The 10,535-nt window shown below is 38.0% G+C and overlaps 1 protein-coding gene across 3 annotated transcripts in view; it reads right to left on the reverse strand.

The window, feature by feature from the left end:
- Positions 1–1,801, reverse strand: part of ARHGEF26 (Rho guanine nucleotide exchange factor 26) — a 56,803-nt gene extending 55,002 nt beyond the window's left edge. Inside the window, exons 1-2 of one of the 3 annotated variants that reach the window (XM_053458957.1) lie at positions 1,567–1,801; positions 17–88 (exon numbers count right to left, since the gene is read on the reverse strand). The gene's annotated coding sequence lies outside the window, so the exon portion shown is untranslated. Of the gene's footprint in view, positions 1–16; positions 89–1,562 lie in introns of all 3 variants that reach the window. The other 2 variants (XM_053458955.1, XM_053458956.1) reach the window with 2 other exon arrangements.
- Between the last annotated feature and the right edge of the window lie 8,734 nt (positions 1,802–10,535).

A 10,535-nucleotide genomic window follows, 5' to 3' on the forward strand; every position in this document is an offset into this window, starting at 1 on the left:
TATAAAAGGCTTTCACCTTAACTATGCAAAACAAGGAAGTCTGTGTCACATTATAGTTGCTCATGAATGTAAATAGACTGTTCCTTTACTGTAGAGAAAGTTTAGAAAAGGTCAAATTAGATTAGTAAATAAAAAAACAGCCTAGTAGTAAAATATATACGCCATGCTGTAGAAATCAATCACTGAAGTCAGTTATGCTAGCCTACAATGCGCTGCAAATGTCAATAAATGTCAATTATGGAAATGGCAATAGATATGTGCTGTTCATTGCTTTTTTTCATTTTTGGCATCTCTTTGGCACTTAAGAGTTAAATAATTTTGTCCTACCACCCCTATAATTTAGTGAAGGGCTTGGACATTTCAAATTCTCAGTGGCTGTTACAGCACACCATGACTCCAATCAGCATTTTGTTGGCTGAGGGTAGTGGGAGCTGTACTTGAAATGGCAGTTTTATGTCTCGACGATGAACTGCCCAACTATAAAACTTTCTTGAATACAACTTCTCACTTGTCTGATGGGATTACACACTCCCACAATGTTGGACAGAAACCATTAAGTTGAATGCACTCTGCAATATAATAGGCAGTTAGAATCTGCCAATAAAAGAAAACTAGCCTTTGAAGAAAAGATGCATATATGTAAACCAGGGGGATATAAAAAAAAAAAGATTCTATACTCTGACTGCGCTAGATTTGAAGGAAAATACAGCCGTAAAATCACACAGTAAAACAATTCCATGAAAGCTACTCATTAGAAACAACTTGGGAGTCCAGTTGATGGAGGGGTTTAAAGCCCCCTTGCAGGATAACCATATTATTAGATCTGTTCCAGCCACAGACTGATACCCTTTTAGGGATTGAGCACTGCTGTGTAATATATGGATGCTAAACAATGTCTTACTCATCTCAGCAGTCTATAGGCTGGGAGCCAGACCTTACACTGACATTACACACCTGCCATGGAAAGCATGTCTTAAAGAGGTCTGGCTTAACCCTTTAGCTACCAGATACAAATGAGGTTTATTCACACACAGGAAACTTGGAAAGAAAGTTTTTTTGGAAAGTTGTGGTTTTCATTCTCTCGATTCACTGCCTGGTTTCTCCAGCAAGAAGGGTTAAGCTAGCCCTGTGCAATGTATAAAACGTGAAGGGGACTTAGAAGAAATCTCACTGGTTTAACTACACATTAAGCCTGCCAAGCTGTTCCTGCAAACATAAGCTCACTGGAGTGGAACCTTCATAATGTATAGTGAAGACAAGGAGCAGAAAATGAAGCACAACTCCCCTTTCCTCAATCTCTACTGTCAACTTTCCCTTCAGTGAAGAAACCCTAAAGATCTTTTAATTTTTTTTTTTTTTTTTTTAAATGAATTCCATATCACAGGTACACAACAAAACAAGTCAATTGCATAACTTTCAAGTTTCATGATAGGAACTAAAGTACAAAAAAATAGGAAACATTTATTTATAGGAATCAGTAATGCTCCTATTACTGTGTGTGATTAAAAGTTAAAGGTGTCTGAATTTTGATTCTACCACCAAGACTCAGCTGGATCACTTACTTACATTTGCTTGGGGCTGTCCTGGCTTGGCACAATGAGTCGAACTACGGGCTTGGGTTTTACCAGGTTTGCAGAGGCTGTAGCAGGACACAGTGGAGATCAGAAGGTGATCGTGAAGTTCTGCTCCTCTAGGTCACTATGACAAGACGCAGCTCCACCTGCCCACAGGGTGGAGGAATAAACCGCTCTCTTTTTCCTTCGGGAGGGACAGCTGGGAATAAAAGATCAGAGTCCAACGGGTCTTAGTCAAGTTTACTGTGACATTACAGCAAACTAAGTATTGTTTCACAACTCTACAATCCACTCCGAACAATCTGTTTGGAACGGCACCTAACAACAAACTACTTCGCACAGGGCTGTTCACTTAGCCTTGAATTGCTGTAGTTACAGTCACCACATTCCATTCAAGGTGAGAGTGCCTCCTAGTGGCCGCTATTGGTAATTACACACCCAGCAATTACTGAACAGGGGGGAGGGAGGGGTGTTACATGTATCAATTTACCTTCAAACAAATAGTCGGCTACCCTCTTAACTGCAGTACAAAAGGTGAAGCAAATGTATTTTTAAATATATTTTTATTTCAACTATTAGTTATTGAAGGTTGTAATTTATAGAGATTACACTTTGAGTAGACATATTTTTAGTATTTAATATACTCAATTTGCACACATTCATTCATTGTTAGTATCTTATATGGGAAATGGGTAAAATGAGCCAGTTCTTAAATCTCTCAAATATTTAAGTGTATTTTTCTCCAGGAATAGAAAATGTTTTCTTTTTTTTTGGTTTTGCCCAAGAGGCTTGGGCAAGGAAGAAAACACAGTTAATAAAAAACTAGAGGGACATAGGCTTAGATGAAATAAGTACATTTTAAGATTTAATCACACATGGGATAGGCATAAAGCCCTCCTGAATTAAAGATGAGACCAAGGACTAATTAAGGTCAGAGCCTTTACATTAGAAAACACGGGCAGATTAGATGGGCCGAATGGTTCTTTCTGTGTTTCTATGTATTAAAATCTAAACATCCGTAGTAAGGAAGCCTGCTAGTTTACACAATGGAACTGAAAGTCGAAAAACCTGTAACAGCACCGGTTGAGGGACAGTGCAGGGGCGGGTAGTATTGCCAACAGGGTCTCTTCCTTTGCCTTTAAATGTTCAGTGGATCTCTACGTCGTTAATCTTGACTACAAAGGGGTATTCTAAAGGTATCTGATGTTTTCCAGCCTCCCAAGAGTCTACTACTTAGTAGACTTGGGCGGTGGCGTAAAAAATGTAATCGTCTGTCTTCTGTTTGGATGAAATTCATCCAAAATTTTTGTTTTCAGAAATCCCATTCGTCTGTCCGGTTGCCATGGAAAGAAGAAATAAACGTGTAGAAGAAGTTGAATTAAAATGGTTAGATTCTCCTCCTCTTAGAGTAGCTAAAATGGCGGCCGCAGATACCAACAAATGAACAAAGATTTTTGTTTTGTGCACATTTGCTTTTCGTTTTTGTTAAATTCGGCACAAAAATGCATTTGTAGGAAAACTGATGGGCAAGTCTTCTATTTAGTGTGTGGAAGGTAGAGTGGTGCGGTAACTTTACCCCGTGTCTTGGGACTTGCTGGGTTTGGAGTAACTTTTAGTCTTGTGGCAGAGTAGATACCAAGGCTGACTCTTGAGTAAATGGCATTATGAATGGAAAGTGGATGCTACACAAATGCCCCGCTCTCATTTGAGGGAAGGGTAATATGTAGGCTGGGGGCAATCAGTGATGTTAGATACATTATCCAGACGTTTACCAGTCCATTTGCTTTTCCGAGAGGCCGGTATGGAATATTTAAAGTGCATCTTTCATTAAAACTGACATGGTGCCATTTTATAGGACACAGAACTTTGCATATACACAGTGATATCACATATACAAGTGAACAGAAAAAAAAACAGCTGTTGTTCTTCAGACTCCCATGGTTAAAAACAACCTTAGGGTAATTTAAATACAACTATGTGCCTGACAGAGAGGTTTATTCATTATGAAAGGCCACCCCTGGCAAGTTTGTGCTGGCTGGCTTTGTAAAACGCATAGTTCAATGACTCAAGAAATCTCACTAGATTAACTATGCGTTATACAGGACCATACAATCTTATCTTGGGGCAGAGGCTCTTTGAGGTTGGACCTTTATATTGTTTAATAAACTTGACAATTCCCACTTTAGAGTAACATGCAGTCTTTATGGGCCACTTTTTGGATTTTTGGTTAATACGCAGATTTAAAGGGGGCTGTCACAACCTCAGCTTTAATTTTAGCAATATATTTATCAAATCTGCTTAAGGTGCTTTTTGCTTGCCAGTCGGTGTAGTTGATTAATGGCAGTTTTACCTTATGAAAGCTGACATCTGTAACCGAAAGCGGAAAAAAATGAAAGTACATTATTTATCGGTTTATTAAGTTGTCCTCCCGTCCCTTGCCCAAACTCTTAACAAATGGGTGAAATAACTTATATTATCTCACAAATCCATTGAATGGGATGTTGAGATATTGTTAATTTAGTAAAGCGATGGTTATAGAAGTAAAGATACGTAAGGCGAAGGATTTGCCTGTAAGCGGATATTTCAAAATTCAAATCAATGTCTTAATAACAACAATAAGCATGGCAGAGACAACATAAACATTGTGATGTGTTAGTAAGACACTATGTATGAGGTAGGTATGACTGGAATTGAAACTGATAGGATTCATAAAAATAACAATAATGTAAATGGATTGTTTTAGATCTTTATGAATGAATCACCCAGATATACAATACTAATGGATTATTCTGAGGAGATGAGTATTTTATTGCTAACGTCAGGAGAGCGCTGCTAAGGGGCTGTTCGCATTTAGAGAATTGAAACCACTACAGAAGCCGGGGGAGGTTGGACTACTTCTGGTCAAGGAGGCAGGTAAAGCCCATCTGTCCCCCTTCCTGGTAACTAACATACACACTCGCACACATATTTACACACTCTTGAGGCAAAAACACACTCACACTTACTTACACATACACATACACACACTTCAACTATCACAAACTTCCACATACACACTTAAACACATTCTAACACACACCTACATACACACTCCTATATACATACATACTCACTCTCTTCCTCCATTAACCCTTCCCTTACTGGGAGCCTTTTTTTTGAGCCAACACACTTTTACCGCAGAGTAACATAACATTTCATGGGTGTGTGTTAGTGTATGGTGTTAGAGTAGGGGTTTTCTGTGTCTGGGTGTTATTGTATGGTGTTAGCATGAGTATGTGCATTAGGTTTTAGAGAGTGAGCCCTAGTACATTCTTTTGGAGTGTGTTAGTGTATGGTGTTTGTGTATTTGCAAGTGGTATTAATGGAGGACAGGTGACCAGATGGCTTCACTTGTCCCCAGTCTAGAAAGTGCCAGACTCAATATAATAACCTTCCCCAAAGAAGATGCCAAAGAAATCTTTCACCCAGGTGTCGGTAACCTTCACTTTACATTCAAGGTGATGAATGAAAAGAAAATAATTTGATTTTTTCTTCATTGGAATGCAGTTAGCTGGAATCCCCATCTTCACCCAATCTAAATCCATTACAATAATAACAAAGAAAAAACACATTAGTAGCGTTATGCCATTCCTACAGATCAAGGAAACTGAAGTATAACTAGAAGGAAGATGATAAACTAACGACTCCAGTCCTACAGCATTCCAGGCTACACGTACAATGTATGAAAGATTTATGTCTCCAGTGTAACAGGCACTGTAACCGGAGTTGCAAGAGTATCTGATGTCGCAGGAATAGAACAGATGAGCTAACGCTTACCTAAGAACCAAGTTTAGAAAGTAAATTCATAATAATTTCATTAAAAACACACTTCTTTAGATTACTTTTACAATTTTAAGCCACGCTGTAATTTTCAGCACTATATTCAAAAAGTAATTCATGTAATTTCAGTGTAAAAAAAGTGGCAATAAACAAAAATCATGGGTTATAAAGTGGTGCATCTCATGTATAAATATTTGATGAGTTATTGTGACATGACACTGAACACAATTCACTGTGACATCAAAACAGGATATATTGCATCTGCAGCAGAGAGTAGAATAGTCTGGCCTAAGATGGCTAGATCTTGGAGGCAGCAGCTTCATGAGGGGGCAATCCCATTGGACACCACAGCTCTCACTGACCTGGTTGGGGATACCAAAGATCTACCTTAATGAACTAATGAGGAGTGACGGTATATCACAGCTCTGTAGGTCTAAGTTAGCTGCTGAGGGTACTCCAACCTCACTGGCACCAGGAATACATTATATGTAAAGGCTGCTGGTTCCAATTTGCAATATCATAATGCAGCCAACAGCATTTTAAGCATTGGACCTGTAACACATTTTTTCAGTAAATCTTATAAATCACCCCAATAAAACTTGATAAGACCCATTGGGCCCCCCTAGTATGTCCCCTTTTCTATCCTCTTAGCCCATGTCCTTGCCTCATGTTTAGAGCAGCGTTATGCTCATCCAACATTTGCTATGGTCTTACTTTATATGCTATAATATACAGCCTTGTAACTCTGGTTTGTATAGATGTGTTTTAGGAAAGAAAACATTTACTGTTAAGGCAATGTTATATTGCCTTGACTTTTCATTGGCGTGGCCAGGGATTTGAAAACGTAGGGTGCTTATTGTAGTCATAAAAGCTGCTATGTTAGCATCAACAAATTCCCACAAATAAAATCACACATTTTTTAAGCATATTAACTAACAATTAAAGTCAATCAATTGACTTGTTACCAGTTCATAATCTATAGTTCTTTAAGCAATTGTATATACTCTGTCCAATCACTTCTATGACCTCAATTTATTGGTTAACTAGGTCCAGACCAAGTAGTGTAATGTCAATGTTCAATTAGTTTTGACTTAAAAGGATGGATTCTCTGGGTCAAACAATATGGAGCAGATACCTAAATATTCTAGTCTGATGTAATTATTAATTCATATGATTTTTAGTATTGTGTCCCAGTTGGTGCTTTCCTGTTGAAATTCCCTCCTTACTTTCTGACAAACTTTTGTAAGCTGTTAGAAGAACCATATGCTGCAACTTGCTACCATTAGTAGACAGAAGCTTTGTGATGTACTGTTAAAAGCTTAATATTTTAGGACTCACAGTCAGCTTATTTAGAAAGTTCCCATGTGTGCCCATACATTAACCAGCAGTACTTTGACTTCAGGGACAAGAATACCCATGAGACCTACTAGTATAGTGTGTCCCGTGTTGCTACTTTCATTGACTGGCAACCCTTATCAATCAACACCACAGACAGTCCTCTCACCAAACTATGCCTGCAATAAGACAGTCTGTCAAATTTCACATGAATACATACTACCTTAGTTTGAGAAACATAGATTAGTTTAATTGTTAAAAATCAAGCCACCTCCGACGAGCTGTCAAGAGAAGATCATCAAACATAACCGTGGCTTTGAGATTTTTTTTGGTGCTTTGGTTTAAATGTAGATTCCTATACTTTTACTATATTGCTGCAGGGTAAGTTGTCTAATTTGATTCAAGTTTACTGTCGGTGCAGAGCGATGATGACAAATTGGAAACAGGATTTTAAAATCATGACAAACAGGTAACGTGATCTTGTTGTTCAGCCTCACAAGGACTTCTAAATGCTCTGGCACTTAAAGAATGCTCGAAACCATGCACATTTTCTCTGTCACCACATAAAGTAAAGGAATTGGACAATTAAGCCAACATAAACATTGTTTTAATATAATTCATTCTGATTACTGTACACATTTACAGGCATGGAGATGATATACTGTCAATGTAAACAGTTGTGTTCATGGGAGAAGATCGGTCTCAGGAAATATGTCTTGCGTGTGACTTGTGCACTTAGATAAAGGTTGTGTGACTGATAAGGTAGGAAATGGTGGGACGTAGATTTAAAATTATTTCAATAATTATCAGCCTATTCACACCACCATTTTAAAGGTGCTGTTCCATCTAATCTGCTGAATTTAACATGCGTGACCAAATGCAAAAACATCATTCCTATTACTGTTGAATACCCAAACCATTCCCAAAATAATAATTTACCCCCTTTAAGACTGAGAGGTTTTCATACCCTAAACACAGGTCTTTTCTTATTTCTACAATATGGTAGGTAAACCATTATTCCCCTTTTCCAAACTTTATGTATCCACACAAGTGAGAATTCTATTTTATTTTAGGGCAGCTGAGTGAGGCAACATTAGTTTTCTTTTGAAGCTACTATTTTTGAGGAATCTTGTGCTGCTCATACAGCAGTAGCGCAGCACAGACTAAAATGACAAAACTAGTAGCTTCACAGCTGCTGGATAAGTGGAACGGCAGAAGCGTTATAGGCTATAATAAAGTACAGGAATCTAAAATGCATGAGCCTTTAATTAAAAATGGGGATGCATAAAATATAGGGTAAAAAGAAAAAAACAACAACAATAGTGTCCATGGATGAGGGGTTGGGGTGAGGTTTATACTTAAGCTAAAATATACATTGTGATTTGAGACTGAGCTAAAATTAATAAAATTAAGAAATAACCTGAAGCTAAAAGTCACACCTAGATATTAAAAACAATGAGATCACAACGTAACAAACATGTTTCATATTCTTTGGAATGTAAACAAACTCAGGAATGTTGTATAGTCTGGAACAATACATTTATTTTATATATATCATTGTTTTAAGGAGCATATCGTTATAATCAGGTCACCTGTTAATTACATAAAAAACATTACGTGGGACATTTAACGAAATGTTTATTCAGCGTATCACCTATAGGACATGTAGAGAGACCTCAAAATGTGTTGTTCAGGAATTAAGTTAGGTAAGGTACTGTTTTACTTAGACTAAACATTAATTGTTATATGACGTGTGTGGATCAAATCTATTTTAGAAGCGCTTTCATTTGATTCCCTCCTTTGAAGGCTTAATCTCATAATTTATCAGATATGAGGAATATTTCGGCCTTATTTTCGACAAGGAGCATCTAGCATTATTGGCGCCAAATGGCCATAAATGAAAAAAGGGCCACTTGGAGGATCTTATTTTTGGCAGTACACTTTTGAGCCCCTGATGTCATCAGAGGATGTCACCACAATGTTTGGTCTGTGGTCCAGCTGGGGCAGTTAACCCTGGAGCAACGTGATGACTGAAGAAACAACATCCTGTGTTCATGGAAGGAACCTGGAAGCAGGGACATCCACTGTAAGAAATTCCTGTTATTTTTCAGAAAGATTCAGTTAAGTTTTCTGACACATAATGGTTAGAATATCCAGCAGTACTAAGAAAGATGCCTATAATATTACATTTAATCAAACAAGTGTTACATTCAGTAGAGTTGGTAGAGCAGCAACATTTAATGGTTAACTAAACAGCTACAGTTAAAGCAAAGGTGTGTCTCGTATGTTTAGAGCACTTAATGTCTAAAGGATCAGTAAGAATCCTTGTTCTTACTATGGGGTTAAATGGGGCTAAGTCAATTTTGTGACACACTGATACAGGCTGTTGGGTAAAAGTGATCATAGATTTAATATGTATGGGAAACAACCAATTGTTAACACGATATAAGCATTGTCAGAATTACCACCGATAATACAGTTCATACATTACCCTTTTTATTGCCAATTACCCACTGACAATGACACCCCCTTCAAGCAGGGAGCGTAAATAGAAACCACAGGGCCCTGTGCCAAAATTGTCTCAGGGCCCCCAACATCAACAGCTGGTCTGTGCCTTCATTGCCCCCCAACAACTTGTCTGTGCCTTCTTTGCCCCTTGCCCCCCCTTCCAACATACACTCCGGCTCACATACATAAACACACTTACACAAATTATACACACTTACTCATACTCACTAACACAAACGTATACATTCATTTTAACACACACTCCATCTCACCCCGCTTACAGATTCATGCTCTCACATAAACACCTACACATCCTTGCTTACACACAAAAAATTACACATCCGTGCTCACACACACACACATACAATTACACATAAATGCTCACACACACAATTACACATCCATCCCCGGCACAGGGAGACAGAAACGTATCGTGGTCATGTCACATCACGTGACCCCGCAGTCCGTGTGGTGATATCCAACAGATGAGCTACTCCAGTTTAAATTGCTGAAAAAGTTAATGCTGGTTCTGATAGAAAGGTGTCAGAACTTTGCATCGTACTTTGTTGCACATGGGGCTGCGTAGCCCATACTGACCCCTGTCCACTGCCGAAAGTGACTACAATGGGCCTAAGAATTGGACCGCGGAGCACTGGAAGAAGACGGCCTGGTCTGATGAATCATGTTTTCTTTTACATCACGTGTATGAACCGTCTTGGCAGCACTGTGTATGAACCCCGGCTTATCTACTTACCTGCTCGTGTATATCCGGTGAATGGTTTTATTATTTCTTGCTGTTGGTGGAAACCCATTATTTAGCTCCGGTGTCGGTAGCATGACAACACTAAATTGTAATTTTCAATAGGACTTAGGCTTTAAATATCCTCATTACTGTAATACTGAGTGATATAATAGAATGTACTTGTTGTTTTTTGTTCATTAAAAAAAAACAAAAACGGAATTTCAGTTCCCTTGCTATTTATGTTCCTACATTACCTCCTTATCTCTAATTTACTTCCTAAATGTTTGGCTTTATTTTATCCTATTAGCATTGATTTATTTCATAGACTTGTCACATATTTCTTTCTATAATTAATTTTTCTTTAGACTAGTTTATTATTAATGACTACTTACAAACTGGAAAAATAAACAAAACCATGCGTATCATTAAATTGTTTTACATTTTCTAATATCAAGAAGCTCCAATGGAAGTAGAATTAAATTACATAAGACCCTTGAACTGTGAATGTATATTGTACGCAGGTACAAAACAATTTGGCTTGTCACTTTGCCCCAGAA

The sequence above is a fragment of the Spea bombifrons genome, chromosome 3 (assembly GCF_027358695.1).
Source record: "Spea bombifrons isolate aSpeBom1 chromosome 3, aSpeBom1.2.pri, whole genome shotgun sequence".
Lineage (NCBI taxonomy): Eukaryota > Metazoa > Chordata > Amphibia > Anura > Pelobatidae > Spea > Spea bombifrons.